Source organism: Adiantum capillus-veneris, chromosome 9 (genome assembly GCF_014529385.1).
Source record: "Adiantum capillus-veneris isolate H3 chromosome 9, ASM1452938v2, whole genome shotgun sequence".
Classification (NCBI taxonomy): domain Eukaryota; kingdom Viridiplantae; phylum Streptophyta; class Polypodiopsida; order Polypodiales; family Pteridaceae; genus Adiantum; species Adiantum capillus-veneris.
In genome coordinates, this window is record NC_140939.1 from 79,053,314 (window position 1) to 79,080,687 (window position 27,374).

Consider the following 27,374-nt stretch of genomic DNA (forward strand, 5'->3'; position numbering starts at 1 on the left):
TCTGCAGAAGGCCATAAAAGCGGCAGTAATAGACAAAACCAGAGAAGCATTGGAGTGGGAGTAGAGGGTGTTTAAGTAGATGACCATTCAGAAGATAGATGCTAGTAACCTTTGGCATTAATGGCTACAACCATCTCTCCCATATCCTCTGCTAAAGTATGAAGCTACTACGATCAACAAACGGATCAAAGAGGAGCCAACAGTGCCATTGTACAAAGCAGATATCTACAAGCCTGAAGGAGTCAAGCTGATAGTGGATTCTCAACCCAGTTGGAGAAAGGCATGGCTCACAAAATTATATCCTCAATATTTAATCTATCTGGTAGAGGCACCTAAAGTGATCAGAGATGACCTCAGTTTCTGCCCTCTACCAAGGATGAGGACATGGAAAGCCCACGAGCTGTTGCAGAGCCAACCCACTTGGCTCAATTACCCGAAGCTGCCAGGCTTGAAGGCAGGCGAGAGATTAAGTGAGCAATACATGGTGAAAACCCTAACGGGAGCCATCAAATTGTTCAGTGGCTCGCTTGAACTATCTTGCATCATGATGAGAAAAATATGTAAAACCCTTATGGCAGTCTTTGAAACCTTCAAATCAGGCCACACGACAGACATTATCTTTTTCTTTCAAGATACATACAGATGTGCATACGATCTGTCTGCTCAGTCTTCTCACGAGGTGATACATGCACTATATGAGAGAATTATGTTTTTGCCTTCGTATCACCTCCGGGCCTTTGAAGAAGCCTTCTACACCGGCTTCTTCACCATCAACACCGATATATTCGGCCCGATGCTACTGGCTCAACATGCGAGATATGAGTCCCTTCTAAAGATATGAGTGCCTTCGTATCACCTCCAGGCCTTTGAAGAAGCCTTCTACACCGGCTTCTTCACCATCAACACCGATATATTCGGCCCGATGCTACTGGCTCAACATGCGAGATATGAGTCCCTTCTAAAGATGCGAGAAAGCCTACACTGAAGAAGCAGCTCAACTGCCATGTTGGGGACGACATGAACAAGGAGGGGGAGAGTGTTAGCAGATGGACACACCCTACGGAGAAAGATTGCTCGGCGGAGTATTATTTTTTGTAATTATTCTTTAAATGAGAAAAACCGTCATTTCACCCTTGTAAATAGTGGGGCTTGTATAAACTTCCAGATTGTATCCCATTTTTGACATTTTGATTGAGTAGATGGTTAAATTGGAACATTAGGGTTTGAGACTGTAAGGTATTATACCACTTTTGACCTTAATGAAAAAAACCTTTGTCATTTTTAAAAAGTTCTATCTGTGAGTGAGCGTACTGTGTACGAGAGAGAGACGAGAGATACGTGCCGATACCTACATTGAGGGTGTACGGTCTGGGTTTGTGAACTCTACCCACGAGCTACATCTGGTGATTTGGTGAGCATACGTTATCTGTTTTTGCATTTCAGCATATCCATGCGTTCACATTGAGTAGAGCTACACATTAGGCACTTGAGTTTTTGAAAACGACGACCTGCAAATTTCTACCAAACACCCTACGTGATTTTGCACCAGGTGTTTAGGGTTGGGATTTTGGTTCATGGACCTTCGGGAGAGCGACCTATTGGTGTTATTAGGGTCTCCTTCAAGTTCTGTGGCGTTTTGAGAACGTTTGATGGGTATTTGGCTCTTGGAAGCGTTGTAGGAAATCTCCTCTTATGCACTCCTGAAGGCTGTAGCTTAGACATTGGGTAGAGACCTCTGTAGGAATTAGTCAAGTCGGTCGAGTGTAGGCTGACACCCTATGCTTGCTTCCACGCATCACAGGTCGAGCTTCATCCTTAGCTGACAAATCTTGTTAGGTGAGTTCTCACTGTGCTGACGTCCGTCCTGGCGTATCCGCCAACACATACGAAGATCAATTTCTCAAGCTCTGGGAGAAGTGTTCATACTCCTTAGGAGAGGGAGAAAGGGCACCTGATTGTCTTAAGAAAGACTTCTTTTTAGCAGGACTTTCTTTGATCCTGCAAGAAAAAGTAAAAGGGAAGTTCCCAACTTCCTATGATCAAGCCATTCTTCATGCAAGAGAGAAGGATCATAAGCTGAAGTTCCAAGATCAATTGCGAGGAGGAATCGAGCCTCCACCAATGGCACAAGAGCTAGGGCCAGTGGGCGAGGTGGCCCTAGTGGCCCCAGCCAACCCCAAAATTGGGAGGGAAACTCAACAAGGACAAGTGCCACATTGGGGAATCCAAGGTAACTCTTTTGGGTCATGTAGTGTCTGAGAAAGGAATAGAAGCTGATCCTAAGAAAGTGAAGTCACTCCTTGCTCTACCTTCACCTTCAAACATGAAACAATTGGTATCATTTTTGCAAAAGGTACGCTATTTGAGTTGCTTCATTCATCTCCTTTCACAGGCAATCTATCCACTGTAGCAACTTACAAGGCAATCTACCTTGGCATAGGATGGGAATAGTGAGAGGTGTTTTGGGGAGGTTAAAAAAATTATGGGATCTTTACCTATTGTCTTGAAACATTTCTGGGATGAGACCTTCTATGTCAGCCCTAGCCTTGGCTGCGAGGAATTGGGGGCATTTTTGATGCAAAAGGATCCAAAGACACTCTTGATGAGACCTGTCTATTTTGTAAGTAGAGTTATGACTATAGCGGGGAGGGCTTCACCTCTACAGAACAGTTGGTCTTGGCATTTTAATTTGTGGTGGAAAAGTTTAGGGCTTACTTGTTAACAAAAAGGTTTGTTGTGCATACCACTGAGAATGTTTTCCCATATGCTTTGCAACACATGGAACTATCCCCAAGGATAGAAAAATGGGTGGTGCAGCTATAGGAGTTTGATTACACACTACAAGTGGAGAGAACTACTAGGGCATGCCTAGAAGACTTCCCCCTTAGCCGAGCCTGAGTTTCTTTTGGAGGCTTATAGTTTATACTTTGATGGTGCCTACAAATGGGTAAAAGACAGAGCGTCAACAACAGGAATTGCTATGTTAAATCCTTTGGGAGAAATTTTTTTTTGCAAAGGATTTCAGCTCGAAAGAGGCTCACTCTAATAATGAGGCAGAGTATCACGCTCTCATCTTGGGTTTACAATGGTGTCTCTCCCATGGCATAACTATGTTAAATGTTTTTGGTGATTCCATGTTGATAGTGAAACAAATGATAGGGGTGTGGGCTTGTAAGAGTGACAAACTAGCTACCAAAATGAGGGAAGCCAAATCTCTAATGAGTAAGTTTGATAGGGCACGAATCCACTTTGTGCCAAGGGAGAAGAACAAAGAAGCAGATGCGTTGGCTACAGAAGAGTTGCAAAATGTCATGTTGGGGGCTGTCACTGTAAAGGTCCCACTATTTCAAGGCAAAGAAGAACTAGAGGAAATTTTCTATTTCTTCGAGCAATACGAGGCTCCTAAGCACATGAGTGGCAATGAACGGAGATGGCTAGCTAGGAAGGCTACCAGGTACTACATAGTGAATGAAGATTTGTACTGTAGAGGAAAGGATGCATTGTTTAGAAAAGTGCCTTCTACCAAAGAGATCAAGAGGATTCTAAGTATTTGTCAGAAGGGAGTGTGTGGTGGACATTTTGCTCAAGAAATCACTAGTAGGAAGATTCTCCAAACATGTTTTGTTTGGCCAAGTCTATACCGAGATGTGCAATACTGGTGCTGCACTTGTGAGGTCTTTCAAAAGGCTGGTCCTAGGAGTTTAGCCTATGAAAAGAAGAGTCCTATCTCGGCTTATGGCCCATTGAAAAATGGGGTATTGATGCAATTGGACCATTACCATGCACGCAATCCGGAAAGGAGTATTTCCTCATGGGGGTAGACTACATGACTAGATGCGCAGAGACACACTCTACTAGGAGGACCATTGCCAAATATGTGGGTGACTTCATCTTTGAGTGCATTTGTTGTAGGTTTGGTAGCCTTTGGAGATCCTATCTTATAGAGGACCTGGTTTTCGAGCAGATCTAGTAAGGGAGTTAATGGAAAAATTGAAGATAAAGCGTAGGTACTCTACTCCTTATTATCCTCAATGTAATGGGCTAGTTGAGAAGGTGAATGGCCTTATTTGTAAAATTATCACTGAGCAAGTGCATATGCACCCAAAGGCATGGGACAAACACTTTGATGCAGCACTTTGGGCTTACAGGACATCTTTCAATACCTCTTTGGGCTACACCCCTTTTCACCTAGTGTATGGGAAAGAGGTTGTTCTACCCATAGAGGTAGAGTTGGCAAGTCTATGAGTTTTAAAAGCCTACTATCAGAATGACCAAAAGAAGAAGGTGGAGCAATGAATCATCGACTTGGAGCGGCTAGAACTAGAATCTAGAGAATCGGTAATTCAACATTATGCTACACAGGCAGAGAAGCGACGAAAAACGTTCAATAGCCAGTTGATAAAGAAAGGTATCAAAGAGGGATCTCTTGTGCTGTGGTATGACAACTGATTCGACCATAGGAAGGATGGTAAGTTTTTGTTGAAATGGGAGGGGATGTTTGTGGTAGTACAAAAGTTCCTAAATGGAAGTTATAGGCTACGAGATCTGGATGGAAAGTTGCATCATACCTCGGTAAATGGATGTCAGCTTAAACCATACAATTTCAGATTGGTTGAGGAGTGTGCTGACACTTTTCTATGCACTACTGATAACCTTTTAGATTGGGACACAGGCTAGAGACATGAATGTCTCCAAGCCATCAGGGGAGAGCTATATGATGCATGCTTTTCACGACCCCCCCAGAAGTTGTCACTTGTACATAGCCAAGAGGAAAAAACCAAAAAATAAAAAGTGAAAAATTTTAAAAAAATAATCTTGCATTCTGAAGGCTTCCAGCTCCATGCGTGATGCTAGTGCGGACAAAAAATCATAGCTAGTTGAGAGGATACGCTCGGGGGATGTTGCCTAATCATGACTCGATTTTTTTGCATGCATGAGTTTCACATGGGAATGAGTTCCATACATTGGTGAACTCCATGGTAAAGGGAATGAGAGTTAATTTTACTTAGGGAAAGAGTGAAGTTTGGAAGGTCAAGTGGCAGGATCCACCATTCCAAGATTTTCTATTTAGAAATTTCCATGTGTACAGATAAGATGCTTGGTGATCATGGGCCCTTGAGGTATCCTGAAGTGTCAATCTCATGTGGTGCATAATGGAAGGCTCCAAAGCAAGGTGCATGTGATGTGGGCCACCTTCCCCTTTGGCTCATAAGGAAAACAAGAAAAACAAGCCTCTTTTAATCATTTTTTCCAATAGTTTTCTAAAAATATGGATCCCATATCATAAGTAGACTGCCCCTAGGACCCCGTCCATGCCCCCCCTTCCCACCTACCCTCAAAATTTGGATGGAGCCATTTTGGTGGAAAAACACCTATTTTGGGCCTTTTTCCTATCACCTAGTCTTCACTTATCTTACCCTATTCACGTTCTTGCTCACACACACTTAGTTTTTCACAAAAATACCTCCACTCTTCATTCCTAATCAGTTCTCCCAAGCTTCCATGGCTGCACTTCATCACCTTCCCCTTTCTTGTAAGGATGTGCACTAGTTGACTACACACATGCACTAGTTAACTACACACACAATCACACAAGTATGAATTCCTATCTTTCATCACAAATAACACTTCAACCCAATCAAATAAACCATAAAAATAAAAAAAATCCATCTCTTCACCTCCCACTCTCACTCATTCTCATATATATACATCTATCTCTTTACTATGCCTCATTGATCCCTTCCCTCTACCAACAATGGTGAGATGAGAACTCAATATATTCAAAGGCTCAAGGGTAAATAAAATTTCTGCAAGTGGATGATGAAGAAGCACCATTACATGTGGAAAGGAGAAGCTTCTAGGAGAAGCATCTACAAGGACAAGTTGGTGGCTCCCAAGGCATCTCAGTTTTCCCCCCTGCTTTAGCCTTGTAAATTGTAATTATCCCTAAAAAATAATGCAAGAAAATCTATATAGAGAACCCCAATCTCGGACAAAGGGGGCTCTCCACATCGTATATTTCCTTCACTAAGTACTTGAGTGCAACACTAGGACACCACTAGTGTATTGGGAGGCGGGGTTTTATGTATGTCTTGTCATTAGCAAGTTATATTTGTGTGTGAGCTTTGCTACTTGCAAACCTTCCCTTTGATGGAGTTGTGATGCTTGCCCTTATTCCACTCCACATTGAAGTTTTCATAATGTTTAGTCTCTTTGCTTGTGAGTACGTGTGTAAAACATGAATGAGTATGTCGCAGATTGTGGAGGCTTGAGACTATAGTGAAGCATTGCATTGTATTGTCATTGCTCCTTCTTCCCTTCATTCTCTCCACTCTCCAACACATTTCCATTACCTTATCTTCTTATTATCCTCTCTCTCTCTCTCTCTCTCTCTCTCTCTCTCTCCCCCTCATGAATCACATACGCACACAATTTTTATTGCCATTGCAGCCATTTGATAGAGTTGGTCAAGAGATGTCTTGAATAGGCACCCCTTCAAGCCTCTCACAACACAATAGTGGTTTCCTCATACCATCATCCTTCCATTTGGATTTCTTTCGCGTGCGCATTCTCACTTGGGTGTTAGAAGTTAACTTGATGAGGCTGGAACATGAGTACGTATCCCAATGCCGTTGTGCATGTGTAATATGTGTTGATTCTCACTTTGCGTCCTAGCTGCACTTTTTGCTAGGTGGTGCCCCAAATTTGTTTTTGACCTCGCTTGATGAGGTCCGTGTGAATCATCTTGGTGTAGAGTCCACCAAGTTTTTTTGCACGCCTCAATAGCCATTCCAAATTCTTTGGGTGCCATTTTTTCGAATGGCCTCTACGTGCCATTCTCCAAAAGTCACTTTTTAGGGATTTTCTTCCTTTCCAAGTGTCCAAACAAGGCATGCATATAATCATGTTTTAGGTTTTTGGGTGTCCCAAGCACAATGGAGGTGTCAAAAGCTTCAAGTTCTATCGCTATATGCTCGTTTTACACGAAATAGTGACCATTTTTAATGATTGGTGTAAATGTTGATTCACTTTTCAGAGTGTCTAGTTATGTTTTGAGACATACACATTAAGTGTGAGTGTATTTTAAGAAAACTTTTGGAGATAGAAATAGAATTTATTACAAGGATCTCCAATTGACCTCCAAAATCTCCTAATTCCATAGCCTTAAGAAAATATGTATGTGATGGAAATGTTAGCACTCACCAAGCATTGGTCTAGTTTTATGCAAGCTCCATGATAGCATCATCACAGACAACATCACTATGGAATTTTCATTCCATGCATTGCATAAGCTCCATTCTTGTCCCTCTCCCCTCCAATATACATAATTCTTGATCCGCTTGATGGTGTGTTTGTATAAGGTTGTTTGTGTGTGTTTTGTTGTGCCTCTTACTGGTTGTGAAAAAAAATCTCTTATGTCCTAGTTTGCATCCATATATAGGTGGTGTCCCTTTTCTTGTTTGGGTTTGGCTATGGATTTGTTTTTTTTTTTGTACTTATGGTTGCCCTAGCCCCAATTGAGTAGCACAAGATCTTTAAAGAGTTTTTAGAGGTCGCTTCTCTTGTCACCCACCCCGAGCCACCACATATGTTGCCTCAAACAACTACAAAACCATCTTCTTCTTTGAATGATGGAACCATACCCACAATTACATTCTTGAGCTTATCTCCTTGTGATGTACACTATTTTCTCATGGAGCTACAATCTCATCTTCTATTATACAAGATAGGGTTTTTAGGGCACCAACAAGGAGTCTCATTAACTATACACTTTATGACCTCATAAAGTGTTCAAATTTGAGTATCACACCTACTAGAGGGCTTAGCTAAAAAATAGTCTTATTTCCAAAAATTGGAGAGCATCTTGCTTGTTTTTGGAATAGATAATAAAAAAACAATAATTGCCATCTCTTTGGAGGTCCTCACAGTAGGATAATTAAGGCTTCTGATTTAAATTAGTAACTTTAAATAATCATGTAATCCTTAATTTTCAACTTATGCAGTTTTAGTCATCATGCAAAAATTTGAATGCATACCAAAGAAGCAATTATTATCCCTTGGCTTGGATAGTAGCTTATCCCTTAGCTCCCAAAAGTGATACAATAGAAAAACCTTTCAAAATTGGCTTTGTATCAAAGTCAAACTTTAGCTCAATATACAATAGAGCACTTTCACATGTATAAATGGTGCATATTTTCTTTGGGCATCCATGTGTTCAATTGTGCAAATAATATCCAATGGGCCAATCATGATACCCAAACACACGCATAAGTTTTGATTGTAAGAAGACATCGGATCTCAAAGCTTACCAAATAGTAACCATAAGAACCAATACAATCGATAAATTTGAAATATAGTGTTAAGCAAGTAGTCTTGTAAAGCCCCTTGAGTTCTATTGAACAAATGAGTGCTATCAAGGAAATAAACAACAAAATCTGAAATGACTAAGAGAGAAGAATGGATAAAAAATAAAATGTTGTGACAAAAGTGATGTGTTGATAGATGAACAAGATCGACACCCTCCTAGGAACCACTCTTCATAAAGCCATCAATTTTTTACTCCCATTATTTATTTGAGAAAATATTTGTAGATATGAAAAAATATGCCTTGAGATTAGTAATTGCTGAGACCTTCTTTTGTAAGTCTGAGTTATAAAATGACTAATTATGATATTTGAGCCTTGTAAAGTAATAATGAGAGTGGCTACTCTCGAGCATCTTGTAACCGTTTTTTCTTGAGCTCTGGTAATCCAAATTTGTCTTCGACAATTGCATTGTGTTTGCTTGTCTTGTGATTTTTAAGTTAAGTGTAATCATTCTCCATTATTCTGTGGTTCACGATATCTTGTGTGCCATCGAAACCTACTTTTTGGAGTGCATAAATTATTGTTTTTTTAAGTTCACCCATAGAAGAGTGTTCCAAGACCCTAGAAAACCTTTCTAGATATTTCTATTGCATTTTTTGGGACCTTGATTAGGATGGATCATGATTTTGATTCCCTGTCAAATTGCACCTAGACTTGGTAGGATAGCGCTTCTATACCTCTTAGACCTTCTCCTAGAGTTTTGTTTCATGAAAAATTTGTTTGAGTGCCAAAAAGGTGAGACAATAGAGAGTGGTGAGACAATACATAGGTAGATTGCTTGAGTATAGAGTGATAAATTTGCAAGTGCTTAGATAGCTTTGTTTTGTAGGTTCACTTCTTGAAGCTGGCACCCTCAAAGAGTCTTGGTACAATCTGAGTCGCTTCCTTGCGTATAAACATTATGTTAGTGTCAGTAGATAATTGTGTTGCAGATCTCTGATTGCAATGACCCCTTCGAGGGGTCACTTACTAGTTATGTGACTATCCGATAAGTGCAACAAATGAGGTTATTCAATTTTGTTTTCTCATATATTCACATACAAAAGGATACTATTAAATAAAATCGAGAAAAAAAATTATAGATTGAATAGGAAAGGGGCTTATTTTAATCGTCAAAATTCACAATTAAGGAGTTTTTTAAATAGTCCTTAAACACAAGTGACATACACAATCTATACATAGTGACTGCTTCAAGGATGACCAACTAGCATTGGTGTTGTAATTGGAGATAATGATCCATAGGTGGTGAATAACCTAGTCGTAGTCATAGTCTTCTTGTCTTTAGATTTTGATATCTGCTCCATTTACACTTTAGCAGTCAAACAACTAGACATGGGGTTTGATGCTCCGTAGAGGCTAGAAGTTAGGGACTTGCTATATATACTCTTGGGAGGCATAGGTAGTTGTGAGTGAGTTACAAAATGAATTTTCATAATGCATTTTTTTAAATGCTTTGAACGTACTATTCCATCATCCATTTCACCTTCAAATTTGCATCTCAAGATTTGCTTGTAGATTTTCACCCTTGGGGGGTTCACTATGTGTAAAACTACCATATCACGTTCATTCAAGACATGTTTGTAGAACCCCTTATCTGTGATTTGTTTTTAGGAATATAATGTACCCCTTTCTTTTAAAATCTGTAAGTTTTTTTTCAAATTTGAAATAATAATGCCCTTATATATATATATTTTTATAAGCTTTAAATACCCTTTTGTTGAACTCATGTGATAGGTTACATTTTTATTAGGTGACCTCCCCGGGTTTGCACCATTTGTTTTTTTTTGTTTCTTTATTCATGTCAGCACCTAGGAGAAGGATAAGTAGCAATTACAACCATCAAATTTGGCTAGAAGGTTCACAAAAAAAACTACAAAGAACGGTATTTTGATAAGTGAGATCATAAGTTTGAAATAAGAAAAATTTGATGGTCAAAGCCTGAAAGTTGATCAAAACCCAAAAATTAGTGGCAAAAGGGGATAACCAAACCCAGGGGAAGCAATCTCAATAGTGTCATCCAATTTCGTGGAGAAACATGGATCTCGATCCATGACTCCTTGTTTCTGTTTGAGTAGAAAATGATACCACTGGGTCCAAGGTGGTTCCTAGCCACTAGATATACAAATTTGGAGAAAATTTGACACTAACAGCACCCTCAAAATCAAGTAATTGAGCAAAAGGCACGAAAACCTTGAAATTTGACCAAAATTTAGGGCTTTTTGACTTTTAGAGATCCAAATCCAAAAGGGGGTAAGATTTGGTCTCTACAAGAAATTATGCTAACTAAATTTCATAGCAAAATGTTCTCAAACATGGATAACAATCCATGTCTTTTGCAAAGGGAACTATAAGAAAAATTGCAAAATACTTGACCGTCATCAAAAGACCAATAGCTAGTCAAAAATTGTAGGACAAACTTAAAAATTTATTTTTGATTTGACATGTTTTCTTCCAGATCCAAAAGTAGGCAAAGTAGAAAAAAAAAAGTGCAAGTAATCATCAAGCTCAATTTGGGGTCCAGATCAGATGGAACATGGATCGTGATCCATGTACCTTTTTTTTTTTTTTGGATAGAGACCATACAAGCTTTGTAGCACAGACCAATACAAACAAAACATCTAAAAGTAAGGTTGCCAAAAAACTTCAAGAAGTAGGTCAAAAGAGGGCAAATGCACTTCAAATCCAGAATTTTGTATATAGACATAGGGTTTGACTTTTGGGTGACCTAAATTGATCCAAGTCACATAAATACCATATAGTAAGGATCAATGGACTAAGGGAATTCTCTATACCAAGTTTCAATGAAATTTGACACAAAGGTACATGGATTGCAATCCATGTTCCTTTGTCACAAATTGAGCTCAGCTCCTACCATAGCTAGCACTAGTCCCTAGGAGCATAGTATAATAGTATTTTTAAAATTGAATTTGGAGTTGATTTGTATATTTTACAACTAAAATTAGAATCTTCACCAAAAGTGCGATAAAATTTTATTGGTTTCAGGTTTTGACTAATAGAGGGGCTGTAAACTCATAGCTATCAAGGAATTTTTGGTTTAGATTGCAAGAGTTAGAGAGTGATTCTCAAAGTGCTTTTAGTTGGAGGATAAAAATGCATCAAAAAAGGTAAAAGGTTAGGCTTTTCCAATGTAAATTCTTGATGTAATTGTGATGAGTTAGACTATATGAGAGTAGAAACCCTACTGCTAGAGACCAAGCAGTTGTATTTTAACCAAAGAGGGTGTCAATCAAGGACCGTTGCTGACCTTACACTCAATATGAGAGGAAAGTCTTTTTGATACTTATTTAGAAATATGATATACCTTATGGCTAACCAATTCAAGAGTGTGAGATTCAAGGAAGAAACAACCATGGGAGCGGGACCATCCCAACCAACAAAAATCATGAAACGTTCTCATTTGAAATTTCAATTTGAAAATGATTAGGGTTCTAGAATCTACAAAGATGATATGGATCGCTATTGTGCTAAACTAGAAGAGAGACCTAATGAGTTCAATGACATAGTTCTTGTGTGTTATAGCAGCGATCAATACTTTGATGACGAGGGAAACATGTATTTTGTTGTGAAAAATCCTTATATTGTGCAAAAGTGGGGATTGATAGGCACAAAGAAAAAGAGTGATATCAAGCCTACAAAAATCCCGCCAAAGCTAGATATTCCTCATGAAAATCCTAGGTGAGTAAATATGAAAACTCACTCCAACACTGGCAACACACATGTAAGTTTGTACAAATATAAGAATGGGGAGCATATGCTCTACTATAAGTGTGACAAACCGGATATTGGGGAATTAATGGAGTCAAAATTCTTATGCGTTTTTATGTATGAGGAAGATAGAGATACCCAAGCCATAATTATTTATAAGTATAGAAGATCGTTCTCTCTCGTAAATTGCAAAGATTTTGAGAGATATATGTACTTTGGGGGACCTCATCACTAATATTATGTCACTCCTAGCTCTCATAGGCCAATTATCTTTGAAACAAGGCTAGAAGTTGCAAGAGTGAGTCTAAAAAGAACTAGAGCGGAAGATTCATTCAGCTGACCACATCTATATATAATTAGACCAATAGGATCATTGAGTTTGAGGGTTCAAATGACCACGCTTGAGGCAATGAGGTTTTATACACAATTGACGCTATGAGGGCTCCAAATCCTTAGATAGATGCTAGAGGTGTAAGACATAATGATAGAGTAACTGACTGAACAACCATGAGAGTATTGATTAGTGGATATGAAGCGAGAGATGTTGTATTAGGGGAGCCTATAATGATGAGAATGGTAGGAAAAATGCACATAATGCAACCATCTCAAGTGTGTTGCCAAGATGTATAGTAGGTCAAAGGAACCATATGCACATGTTTCACTCTTAAAGCAATTCTTAAGAGCAAAAAAAATGACAGATTTCCACACACAGTACAAAGAATTTGATTTGACCTTGGAAGAAACAGCATTGACTTGGTTCAAGCAGCTAAGTTTGAGAGAATTCCTAAACATTGATCAACTCTTACAAGAGTTTACCGAGAGGATTTCTCCAAAAGATAAATAAAGAACAATACAATTTCTCAAATGTATGCTTTTAATCAAAGGGAGAACAAGAAGGTGAAGGAAGCTTCGCTTTGATTAAAAAATATATTGAGAGAGGTCTTATGTGAGAGTTACCACAAGATGAAGGACTATCAACTCTCTTTATAGAGGGATTGAGAAAAAGAACTGTAAAAAATGACTTGTATTTAAAGGCGTGCACCACATTTGAACAATTCACAAGGGAAGCATTGTATCTAGTTTGACAAGTGCAAGATGTACGAAGAGATAACAGAGGATACAAACACAACCACTAGTAGTGACTCTTCAAGTATTAGTGAGTCATATACAAATCTCAGTGCTCCTACTTCAATCACACAAAATGTTGATCAAATAGTCAAGCAAGTGAATTGAAGAATGAACGAGGCTTAGAATTCCAACAAGCAACATATGTACCAAGAGCACTGAAGTGGTGTGAAAATGAGAAAAAATACACCAACCACAACACAAATGAGTGTCTTTAAAACCGGGATTATGTGAGGGAAAGGCACCTTGAGTGGTGTAACAAATGACACCACATCGAAGGTACCAGATAGGACCCAACAATGGAGCACAAGGAGGAGACAATCCACAAATTGTATTGGGCCAACATCCACCTTTACCTCAAGAAATGGTAGAGCCACTTATGAGTCGGCAAACAATGCCACCAATGGTTTATTATGAGGAGCATGTAGAAACTCATATGAGAGAGCCAGAGCATGTGGCATATACCACAAAGGATTGCTTGAATTTGGGCAAGCACAGATGAGGCTATAGAACCTTCATATGTGGCTCAAGAAGCAAGAAACCAATATACAATGAACAAAAATATGCTCCTAATCCTCCTTGATCAGGATAGCCAATGGATGCAAGATAGGGTTTTTAGGGCACTGACAAGGAGTCTCATCAACTATACACTTTATGAACTCATAAAGTGTGCAAATTTGAGTATCACACCTACTAGAGGGCTTAGCTAAAAAAATAGTCTTATTTCAAGAAATTGGAGAGCATCTTGCTTGTTTTTGGAATAGATAATACAAAAACAACAATTTCCATCTCTTTGGAGGTCTTCATAGCAGGACAATTAAGGCTTTTGATTTAAATTGGTAATGTTAAATAATCATGTAATCCTAAATTTCCAACTTATCCAATTTTAGTCATCATGCAAAAATTTGAGTGCATACCAAAGAAGTAATTATTATCCCTTAGCTTGGATAGTAACTTATCTCTTAGCTCCCACAAGTGATGCAATAGAAAAACCTTCCAAAATTGGCTTTGTATCCAAGTCAAACTTTAGCTCAATATACAACAGAGCACCTGCACATGTATAAATGGTGCATATTTTCTTTGGGCATCCATGTTTTGAATTGTGCAAATAATATCCAATGGGCCAATCATGACCCTCAAACACATGCATAAGTTTTGATTGCAAGAAGACATCGGTCAAATCTCAAAGCTTACCAAATAGTAACCATAAGAACCAATACAATAGATAAATTTGAAATATAGTGTAAAGAAAGTAATCTTGTAAAACCCCTTGAGTGCTATTGAACAAATGAGTGCTATGAAGGAAATAAACAACACAATCAGCAAATGACTAAGGAAGAAGAATGGATCAAAAATAAAATGTTGTGACAATGCAAAGTGATGTATTGATAGATGAACTAGATAGACACCCTCCTAGCAACCACACTTTGTAAAGACATCAATTTTTTACTCCCATTATTTATTTGAGAAAATATTTGTAGGTATGGAAAAATCTGTCTTGAGATGAGTGACGCTGAGCCCTTCTTTTGTAAGTCTGAGTTATAATGACTAATTATTACATTTGAGCCTTGTAATTCGGATATTACTTAGAAGATCCCTAGGTGGAAAACTCAATTTTTGAGTTTGAACACACCCTTTGTATCATTACCTAAAGTTTTTGGAGAGTTTGAAGTGTAATAATGAGAATGGCTACTCTCAAGCATCCTTTAATCGTTTTTCTCGAGCTCTGGTAATCCAAATTTGTCTTCGACAATTGCATTGTGTTACTTGTCTTGTACTTTTTAAGTTAAGTGTAGTCATTCTCTATTATTCTGTGGTTTAGGATAGCTTGTGTGCCATCTAAACCTACTTTTTGGAGTGCATAAATGATTGTTTTTTAAGTTTCACCCATAGAAGAGTGTTCCAAGACCCTAGAAAACCTTTCTAGGTATTTCTATTTCATTTTTTGGGACCTTGATCAGGATGAATCATGATTTTGGTACCTTGTCAAATTGCACCTGGACTTGGTAGGATAGTGCCTCTAGACCTCTTAGAACTTCTCCTAGAGTTTTGTTGCATTAAAACCTTGTTTGAGTGCCGAAAAGGTGTGACAATAGAGAGCGGTGAGACAATACATAGGTACATTGCTTGAGTATAGCGTGATAAATTTGCAAGTGTGTAAATAGATTTATTTTGCAGGTTCACTCCTTGAAGCTGGCACCCTCAAAGAGTCTTGGTACCATCCGAGTCGCTTCCTTGCATATTAACATTATGTTAGTGTCAGTATTAGATAATTGTGTTGCAGATATCACTTACAGAGACTGCGTACATAAATGAAAATCAAAATTTTCTTTTTGATTTTGTTTTTTTTGCTAATTGAAAACAATTTTGCAGAAACTACTAATGGAATCAATGTGGTCTACAACTTTGCAGAAGAAAGTCTTTTCAAATTCTGCACCAATTTTGAGTTATCGTTCGCGGACTGCGTATATACCCGAAAAGCAAATTTCATTTTATGTTCTTGATTTTTTTCTTAATTGAAAACAATTTTGCAGAAACTAGTCGCCACAGGTAATCGATGTGGTCTACAACTTTGCACAAGAAAGTTTTTTCAAATTCTGCACCGATTTTGACTTATTGTTTGCAGACTGTGTACATACCTGAAAAGCAACTTTCATTATATGTTTTTGATTTTTCTCTTAATTAAAAATGATTTTACAAAAACTAGCTGCAATTGGCATCATAAACGATGTGGTCTACAACTTTGCAGAACAAAGTTTTTCCAAATTCTGCACCGATATTGAGTTATCGATGGCGGACTACGTATATGTCTGAAAAATAACTTTCGCTTTTTGTTTTTTATTTTTCTTTAATTGAGAATGATTTTGCAGAAACAACTTGCAAAGGAATTGAAATCGATGTGGTCTATAACTTTGTAGAAAAAAGTTATTTTTTTCAAATTCTGCACTGATTTTGAGTTATCGTTCCTGACTATGTACATTCTTGAAAAGAAACTTTTGTTTTTTGTTTTTTGATTTTTCTCACAATTGAGAACAATTTTGCAAAAACTATTTGCTCTGAGCCATCGGAATCGATGTGGTCTACAACTTTGCAGAAGAAAGTTTTTATAAATTCTGCACTGATTTTGGGTTATCGTGTTGGACTGCGAATATGTTTGATTTTTTTTTTTTTTTTTTTTTTTTGCTTTTGATTTTCCTCATAATTGAAAACTTCTCAATTATATTTTTTCTTCATCAATCATATATTTGTTACTGACGTAACTTTGCTCTGTAGAGGCTAGTTACATATCGTTCCGATTCAGCCGAGCCATTGATGATCGTCCAGATTCTATCGAGCTACTGTTGGTACATGATCTTTTGTTATATGAAATACTCGTTCATTGATTCTAGTATAATTATTCTAGAGATATAGTTTACGTCATTTTATTGATAATTTTTCATTGATACCATAGTGATTTTGATGGTACCATGATGATGTTTTGTTAGTACTTTGGTCATGATGATTTTCGTTGATACCATGATGATATTTCATTGATACCATGGTTATTCTCAGTGATGCCATGATGATATTTTGTTGATACGATGGTTATTCTCGGTGATACCAAGATGTTGTTTCGTTGATACCATGGTTATTCTCGGTGATGCCATGATGTTGTTTCGTTGATACAATGATTATTCTTGGTGATATCATGATGTTGTTTCATTGATACCATGGTTATTCTCGGTGATACCATGATGTTTTTTCGTTGATACCATGGTTATTCTCGGTGATATCATGATGTTGTTTCATTGATATCATGGTTATTCTCGGTGATACCATGATGTTGTTTCGTTGATACAATGATTATTCTATGATGCTTTTCGTTGATACCATGATGATTTATTCATTTTTATTGATACAATGATGATATTTTGTTAATACTTTGATGATACTCATTGATATCACTACGTTGATAAATGTCGTTTTATGTAGTTTATACACATGCCATTTGCATCATGTATCATGCATCTTGTACTTTTTATGTTCATACTTTATGTCCACATATGTTGTCGTGCATATATATGTCGTTAAAAGAGAGGTGTCGTGAACCATCTCTTATGGCATTGTGAATGTAATTATTTCACTAACGATGCTAATAATTTTCATGACTATGTTTTTTGAGTCTATGATATATGCAGGATTGATCTAAGAATTGATTTCATGACGACAAACTTAGTGACAATAAAAGATTTATGAAGACATGTTTGGTGATTCCATATTGATGACAATGATGGGGGCTTTTCACAAGCCAAGCTCCCATACCCCTCTTCTCTCGTCCCCACCCCATGAAAACCCCCTCTTAGAGAGGGAGTGATAAAAGGCATTGGAAAAAGTAAGAAAAAAAATAAAGTATGATTATGTTAATATATAAGAAAGGTAAAATAGGCCACCTCATGCCCGCGGGGTAGCCCATCCCCACCTTGCCTCCTTTTTCTTCACTGTTGCCCCGTCGGGTGTCCCTTTTCCTCTCCTCCACTCAAAAGGTCAACCCCCTCTCTCTTTCCCTTGTCCTTTCTCCTTTCTCTCTCCCCTCAAGCTACCCCACCTCTCACCAATAATGCATTATAACTCACCAATAATGCACCCTAACTCACATGCAACTTACCCTATCTTCCAAAATAGTATACCCCACCCCCTCTTTCTCTCTCCTATCATATCCCATGAACCAAATACCCCCCTCTCTCTCTAAAGGGCGCCATGTCTCTTTTCTTGTAGCTAAATAACCTCCCCCACACTCACACACACTCAGTTTCACTGAAAAAGGTACCCACAGACCCATCCCCACCCGGTGGTTACCTGATTTTTTTTGTGTTCACACACATCTACACACAGATTCACCTCTGAACACACTTCCCTCTCTCCCCTCTTGTAATTACTTTATTCTCCATGTTACCTCTCACTTTTTTTCATCAACCCATCTCTCTCTCTTAGTCTCTCTCTCATGAGACTGCTGTTCTGGCACATATACACACAGCTAGACAAGTGGGGCCCACAGTCACATGGCCTATGTAGATAATGATTTTTTCATTTCTAAATTCTAGAATTTCTCCCCCCTCCTCCCCTATATAAAGAAGGGTCACCATCACACTAAGGACACACATAAGCATGACCTCTACACCCTTGGGCTATGGAAGATGAAGGGAAACTAAATGAAGGATGATGGCCATAACCCTCGTGCGAGTCTTCGCCATCAACTCCCACCTATCCGCCATGTGCTCTACCACGCTCTCCCTTCTCATTCCCCTACCCTATGCTCCCCATTTCATCGCCTTATTCTCTAAATAAAGCTTGAGGTTTTGTGAGTATGTTTTCTTGCAATGTTTTGCCCATGTGAGGTGTGCGGAATCGCCACCTAGTCTTGTGTTTGGAGTGAGCTTGTGTATGTGTAAAGGGTGTGCGGATTCGCCATCCTTTTGTGGTGAGTAGTACTAAGCCGCTATACCCCCTCCCTCACTCTCTCTCTCTCTCTCTCTCTCTCTCTCTCTCTCTCACTTGATCTCATTCCCTTTCCTCTTCATCATTGCTCCCAAGCATCCATCTCTCTTGGATGAAAACTTTGTTATGGTGGTGTGTTGTTTGCGTCCTAGCCGCTGAAGCTAGGTGGTGCCCCCTGTTTGCTTTACCATGACAGGCTCGAGGCGCTCCATTTAGTCCCCGGTGTTTTAGAGGCCGTCGGGGGTTCGGGGTTCGCTTTGCTCCCATCATTTGGTGCCCCCACTGAGGATCTTTTCATGAAACCCTTCAGTTTACAAGACTGAAACCCCTAAACTATTGTGAATGGATGAATGGCTAGCAGGATTTGCTAATTGGATGACAGAAGAAGAAGAGCTCCAAGCACAACTAGACGAACTCCGTATCTCCATTGAAGCTCGAGTGCCAAGTGTAACGGTAATCGATTTGCAGTGGGAGAGTCAACCAACATGCCAAACCCAATGGATATACATAGGCCAAGTGCCAAGAAGAAGAAGGAGAAGGTCGAAACCATGTCCGCAACCTACAACCAACCAACAACAACAAAATGGAAGGAGCTCTGCACAATAGAGAATCAACACTATTCTACTTTGAGAATCGGGTAACTCAAGTCCCCGAGGTAATTATCACAGTCAGTTTTCAAGTCGCACCTGATGCTGCAGCACAGATAACGGAATCATTGGCTCACACTCTGACTAGAGAAACTAGGGATCTACTGAGTTTGTTTCAGGAAAGAACACCACCCCCTCTTACAAGCTTGGACAGTGACTAAGCACCTCTAAGCTTCACATGAATCAGTACAACCTACCTCAAGACAGATCACACATACCAACATGTGTACGCTCAATCAAGGTAATACTTGATTTGAAGGCTCACTACCAGCACGTCATTGACAGCATGCTGGGTGGGGAGCGATTTTTTGAGGTTCTGGCATCAGATCAACCATTTGTCCTACCTTTGGTACAAGGCAATGTACCGTTTGAAGTTTTAATCTATGTCCTAGTATAAGAGGGTATACACGCCTCCTTGTAAAGAAGAAAAAACTTTTGCAAGTTAAGCAGTGTGTCTTTCTAGCTCTCTCTCAGTAATCATGGCAAGTGTAGCATTTCCAACATTTAAAGGAAAGAAGGGGGAGGATTTGGTAACAGACTTCCTAGATGACTTTGAAGTAGCATGTGTAGTGAGCAACAAAGATACGGATGAATCCCGGGTTAGAATCTTTAAACATCTCATGAAGCTAGAAGCTAGATCATGGTACAATGCACTTCCACAAGCAACCAAGGATGACTGGGAACCCTTAAAAACCGCTTTTAAGAGGCGCTTTGGGAGAGGTACCACTTCAGAAAAGTTGTGGGATAAGTTGAGAGACTTGAAGCAGGAGGGTCTTTTAGAATATGCCACCTATGAGTCCAAATTCGTGGATTTGTGGGAACGGTGGGTTGAGTCACTGGAAAGGGGGGAAGCTGCACCCGATTTCCTAAAAAAAGATCGGTTCACGCATGGCTTATGGCCGCTTCTCAAGGAGAAGGTGAAAGGTAGATTCTCGGCTACGTACGAGTTAGCCGTTGAGATTGTTCGCCTTAAGGACAAGAAGCTGCGAATGAAAGCCAAAGAAACCGAGTCAACAGAAACAGCAACATCATGTCGACCAGCAACTACGACAACCACCATTCCACCACCACCACCGGCTCTTTGGGTAAGAGATGACCAACAAGATATGTTGGCCCATATTACTGACCAACTGCAGAATTTGTCTGTCCACTTAATACAATAAGAGAGGAGTCAAGAAAGAGATCAAGACCCTGGAAGAGCACGACGACAAAATAGGGAGTATCATTGCTACAACTACGGAGAAGACGGTCACGGTATGTACTACTGTCCCAAACCACGACAAAACTATAATAGAGGAGGTAAGAGGAACCAATTGTCACCCCCTAGAGAAAGAACACCCCCACCCCGAGCACCAACCCCACCAACACAAATTCTACGTCCACCCCAGACACCACTACAAGCATCCATTCCACCTCTTCCACCAACCCCACCACCTGATCGCCGTGTAAACATCATAAGGCTAGAAGAGAAAGGAAAAGCCGTAGTAGTGGATCCACCTAGAGCAAAGGAGAGGGACAAGGGTAAGGAGAAGGTAACCTTTTTAGAACCACTTGAAGCCATGACTGTGAAAAGAGCTAGGAGGGAGAAAGCTACACAATCAAATGATGAGAGAAGCATGAGAGGAGAAACTAGCAAGAGGCCATCCAGGCCACGACGAAAATTGGGCATCACCGACTTCCAACTAGGGAAAAGTTCTAAGCCCTATGATCTAACATTGGATGTGGCAGAGCAAGGACCGAAGATTACATGGCCACAGCTGCTACACCTTGTACCTAAAGTAAGGAGACAATGGTCTAAAATGGTAAGTACAAGACACTCCAAAACAAAGGTAGCCGGAGCAATTTCGGGATGCAACATGGATGTCTTGTACTTACCATTTTAGACCATTGTCGCCTTACTTTAGGTACAAGGTGTAGCAGCTGTGGCCATGTAAGGATGTCTTGTACAAGGACTGGGGTACTCGCCTTCTACGCATGACCAGTAAGAAAGGGGAGAAAATCTACTACGACATGAGGATTGGCAAGCAGAAGCAAATGAATCTGGAAACATCGGCAGATGAAACCACTAGCGAATCTTCCAGTTCTGAGGAGGAGACCACATCCACCGAAGAAAGTGACAGTTCCATTGATGTGATGGGTATAATTATGAAGGATCCACAAAGGGTAAGCACAACTGGTGATCCATCACCAAAAGGGAAACCCAATGAAGAGGAGAGAAAATCACCTGGCCTAGGAGGAAGTAGGTTGAAGGGTATGTTGTCTACGGAATTAACACTTGAGGAGAAAGATAGTTTTTTGCAAATGTTGATGGGATTTCCTAACCTGTTCATTGACAACTATGAAAGAATCAGAGGCATTACAGTGGTGGAACATCATATTAAGCTGAAGGAAGGGGTAAAACCAGTTGTGCAAAAGCTACGACAACTGGGGGTCATACAAGAAAAGGCACTCTTGGCCGAGGTAAGGAAACTGCTGGAGGCAGGATTCATCTATCCTGTAGAAAACTCAGAATGGGTGTCACCCATAGTGGTGACGCCTAAAAAGAATGGTAAGTGGAGGGTCTGTGCTGACTACAAACCACTAAATGCAGCTACAAAGAGAGACCACTTTCCTCTCCCTTTCTTGGATGAAATTCTGAATGAAGTAGCGGGTTTTGAATGCTATACCGTCTGTGATGGTTATTCTGGATACTTTCAAATACGCATAGCCTTGGAAGATCAGCTAGAAACCTCTTTTATCACGCCATGGGGTTGTTTTGCATACAGGGTTATGCCATTTGGTCTCACAAATGCACCTGCCACATTCCAAAGATATGTCACATATGTTTTTCAACCGTTCTTTGGAACATCCATAAGAGTGTTCATTGATGATTTTTGTATATATAGCTCTCGTATTTCACATTTAGAAAAGGTAACTGAAGGTTTGGCCAGGTTGCAGAGCCTAGGTGGGCAATTAAATGTGGATAAATGTCACATTGGGGAGAGTAAAGTCATTCTACTAGGCCATGAAATTTCAGCAAGAGGTATCAACGCCGACCCAAGTAAGGTGTCCGCACTCATAGCCCTACCTTCACCAACGACCGCACGTCAACTGGTCTCTTTTCTACAGAAGGTGAGGTACTTAAGTAGATTCATACATCTACTATCACAACTTATTCTACCACTGCAACAACTCACTCAAAGATCAACTTTCACTTGGGACGAGGAAAGCGAACATCACTACAACAAGGTAAAGGAGGTCTTAGCCACTCTGCCAACTATCTCACCACCTAAGTGGGATGAAAAATTCTATGTCACCTCAAGTGTTGGTGATGAATCATTGGGGGTTGTGCTACTCCAAAAGGATACGGCGACATCTTTCATGAGGCCAATCTACTTCTCTAGTCGAATGATGACAGCAGGAGAGAAAGGTTTCACCCATGTGGAAAACTTAGTCCTGGCTCTTAGATTTGCAACTACAAAGTTTAGGTCATATTTGCTGCCTAAGCAATTTGTGATTCTAACCACGGATGAAATATTTCCCTATGTTGTACAACACATGGATGTGTCTGCTAGAATTACTAAATGGCTAGTTCGTCTGCAAGAGTTTGACTACACGGTACAGGTAGAAAGCACGACAAGGGCAAGTTTGGGGGGACTCATGACCTACCAAGTCTTTGAAGGGAAGGAGAAGCAATCTAAGGGAAGTACCACCGATGGTAGAAGGAGCATACTCTCTCTACTTTGATGGAGCCTACTAGCGAGCGTCTGACAAAGCAGCTGCAAGCATAGTGGTCTTTGATGACAAAGGGACAAAGGTATTTTCATTGGGCCAATTGTTAGATTCACATTCTAACAATGAAGCTGAGTATGTAGCACTAACCAAGGGTCTACAATGGTGCGTCTCACAAGGTGTACAACGCCTTAATGTATTTGGGGATGCTCTACTTCTGGTAAGGCAAGTAAATGGAGCATGGACATGCAAGAATCCTAGTTTAAGGACTCACTTAAGTGGTGTAAAAACCTTGTTGGGTAAGTTTGAAGAAGTTCAAATACACCATATCCCAAGGGATCAAAACCAAGAAGCAGATGCCCTAGAAAGTGAAAGACTACAGGAAGTGGTGGTTGGAGCAATAAAGCTAAAGCTCCCTCTATTTCAAAGCAGTGATGCCTTGCCTGACATCATGCATTTTTTGGAAACAGGAGAATGCCCATCAGATTTAACAAAGGGACAGAAGCAATGGCTGACGCGGAAGGCCACAAGGTATCGACTCATCAATGACGGTTTGTACTATAAGGGTAAGTACCAAATACTCAGGAAGGTCCCTCTCTCTCAAGAAATCACGGGAGTAATTGCTAGTTGTCACGACGGGGTTTGTGGTGGTCACTTTTCCCTAGACATAACAAGTAGGAAAATCTTGCAGGAAGGCTTCATATGGCCTAGCCTCAACCGTGATGTACACCACTGGTGCAAAACGTGTAAGTTGTGTCAAAAGGCCGGCACTAGGTCACTTATGCCTGAACCACAGACACCTATTCTCTCATATGGCCCATTTGAAAAATGGGGTATCGATGCCATTGGACTACATGACTAGATGGGCAGAGGCTACAGCCACCACTAGAATCACAGCGGTAGAGGTAGCTAAATTTATCTACGAGCACATATGCTGTAGGTTTGGCACACCTTTAGAGATCATCTCTGATAGAGGGCCAGGTTTCAGAGCAGACTTGGTAGGAGAATTAATGCAGAAACTGGGCATTACAAGGAGACACTCTTCACCATATTACCCTCAATGTAATGGCCTAGTTGAAAAGGTAAATGGAATGGTTTCTAAAATTATTACCAAGTAGGTAAACAATCATCCTGGAGACTGGGATAAGTATCTACTACCAGCTTTATGGGCCTACAGAACTTCATTTCGTACATCCTTGGGATTCACACCGTATCATCTAGTATTTGGTAAGGAAGCAATCTTGCCCATTGAAGTGCAACTACAAAGTCTCAGAGTAATGGCAAGTTAGCTTCAACAGCCCAACATGCATTTGAGAGATCACATCATCAACTCGGAAAGACTGTAGCTGGACAGAGAAGAAGCAATAAATTATTATGCATCACAAGCAGAGCATAGACGGCTTAGCTTTAACGAGCATCTCCGGAAAAAAGAATTGAAGAAAGGAACGTTGGTGCTCCGCTACGACAATCGCTTCGACACGCGCAAGGATAAGAAACTCCTACTCCGATGAGAAGGTCCTTTCATCGTCAGGAAAAAGTATGCCAATGGAAGCTACTAGCTTATGGAGGCTGATAGAAAACTTCATAAAACCAGGGTAAATGGTTGGCGACTTAAACCTTATTTTCTTCGATTTGACCAGGCTCCACCTATTGACATTCCAGATGAGGACACACCATCAGCTGCCACCTCCGACGATAATGATCAAACAGATGAGCTAGACACATGAATGCCTCTAGCCAAAAGGGGAGGGCTAATGATGGGCGATTTTCACAAGCCAAGCTCCCATACCCCTCTTCTCTCGTCCCCACCCCATGAAAACCCCCTCTTAGGGAGGGAGTGATGAAAGACATTGGAAAAAGTAAGAAAAAAATAAGTATGATTATGTAAATATATAAGAAAGGTAAAATAGGCCACCTCATGCCTGCGGAGTAGCCCATCCCCACCTTGCCTCCTTTTTCTTCACTGTTGCCCCGCCGTGTGTCCCTTTTCCTCTCCTCCACTCAAAAGGTCAACCCCCTCTCTCTTCCCCTTGTCCTTTCTCCTTTCTCTCTCCCCTCAAGCTACCCCACCTCTCACCAATAATTCATTCTAACTCACCAATAATGCACCCTACTTCACATGAAACTTACCCTATCTTCCAAAATAGTATACCCCACCCCCCGTTTCTCTCTCCTATCATATCCCATGACCCAAATACCCCCCTCTCTCTCTCTAAAGGGCACCATGTCTCTTGTCTTGTAGCTAAATAACCTCCCCCACACTCACACACACTCAGTTTCATTGAAAAAGGTGCCCACAGACCCATCCCCACCCGGTGGTTACCTAATTTTTCTTGTGTTCACATACATCTGCACACAGATTCACCTCTGAACACAGTCCCCTCTCTCCCCTCTTGTAATTACTTTAGTCTCCATGTCACCTCTCACTTTTTTTCATCAACCCATCTCTCTCTCTTAGTGTCTCTCTCATGAGACTACTGTTCTAGCACATATACACACAGCCAGACAAGTGGGGCCCATAGTGACATGGCCTATGTAGATAATGATCTCTTCATTTCTAAATTCTATAATTTCTCCCCCCTCCTCCCCTATATAAAGAGGGGTCACCATCACACTAAAGACACACACAACATCACCAAAGAACACACTATGCACTGTGTGTGCCTAGTGCACACACACACACACCCACACCATCACCATCACCGCAATCACCATGCTTGTCTTGAGCATGACCTCTACACCCTTGGCTATGGAAGATGAAGGGCAACTAAATGAAGGATGATGGACATAACCCTCGTGCGAGTCTTGGCCATCAGCTCCCACCTATCCACCATGTGCTCTACCACTCTCTCCCTTTTCATTCCCCTACCCTATGCTCCCCATTTCATCGCCTTATTGTCTAAATAAAGCTTGAGGTTTTGTGAGTATGTTTTCTTGCAATGTTTTGCCCATGTGAGGTGTGCAGAATCTCCACCTAATCTTGTGTTTGGAGTGAGCTTGTGTATGTGTGAAGGGTGTGCGAACTCTCCATCCTTTTGTGATGCCTAAGTACTAAGCCGCTATACCCCCTCCCTCACTCTCTCTCTCTCTCTCTCACTTGATCTCATTCCCTTTTCTCTTCATCATTACTCCCAAGTATCCATCTCTTTTGGATGAAAACTTTGTTATGGTGGTGTGTTGTTTGCATCCTAGCCGCTGAAGCTAGGTGGTGCCCCTCTTTGATTTACCAGTAGCTTCTCAAAAAATGAGGTGTCAAAAAAACCAATTGATATGATTTAAAATCAACATATAGATTGATTACAACAATTAAAAAAGATAATATGTAAAGGCAAATACTATTAAACATTCTTGTCATAATTTATTGACCTTAATCCATGTATAACAAAATACTTGGTCATGGTTTTGTAGCATGCTATCAAGTTTTAAATACACGATAATTTAAACAACATTCAAACTAATATTTCACACTTAAAAATTCAAAACAATACTATATAGTATCCTATGGCTATAAGACCATGAGATGCCATCTATTGCACCTATGGCCTTAAGGCAATATGGTGCTCTTTGTAGACATGTCTATGACTTTAATATGTCTCTTTATGACCTCAAGGCCATAGGGACAGGATTGTTAGCTGGTCCCAACGTACAAAGAGGTCCAGTCCTTCAAAGCCATATGGGACTTTATTTATGTGCCACCCTATGTCCCTAAGGATGTAGGTTGTCTGAGGGCCACAAGATGTTGTTTATGCCAATAAGAAACCCTTCTATACTCTATGTTGGCACACTTTGTCCCCAGGCGCACAAGGTGTGCCTCGTATGCTAGTTAGAAACCCTTTATTCTATATGTTGTCACCATATGGCCTTAGACCATAGGGTGCCCTCTGTGCTAGTAAGAAATCCTCTATACTCTGTGTTTGCACCCTATGGACCTAGGGCCACAAGGTACCCTCTATGCTAGTAAGAAATCCTCTATGCTCAATATTGAGACCATGTGGCCCCAAAGCCATAGGATATCCTCTATGGTAGTGAGAAAAACCCTCTATGATCTATGTTCACAAACAATTTAAGAATGTAAACAATACTATAGAGTATCCTATGGCCCTAAGACCATAAGATGTCATCTATTGCACCTATAATTCCATTTGGTATTTTATTTAACTATACAAAGTTAGATGAGACACCTACTTAGATAAACTATCATAATTCTAACTTTGAAATTATTTCTTAACATAAAACTACAATATAAAAACTCCTAATATAAGTTTGTGCCAAAGAATCGATGTTAAGATGAAGATTTTTTACATCAAGTACATGCTTTAAAACT

At 40.1% G+C, this 27,374-nt stretch overlaps 1 pseudogene; it reads right to left on the minus strand.

The window, feature by feature from the left end:
• Positions 1–27,374, minus strand: part of LOC147450707 (uncharacterized) — a 245,791-nt pseudogene that overhangs the window by 131,809 nt on the left and 86,608 nt on the right.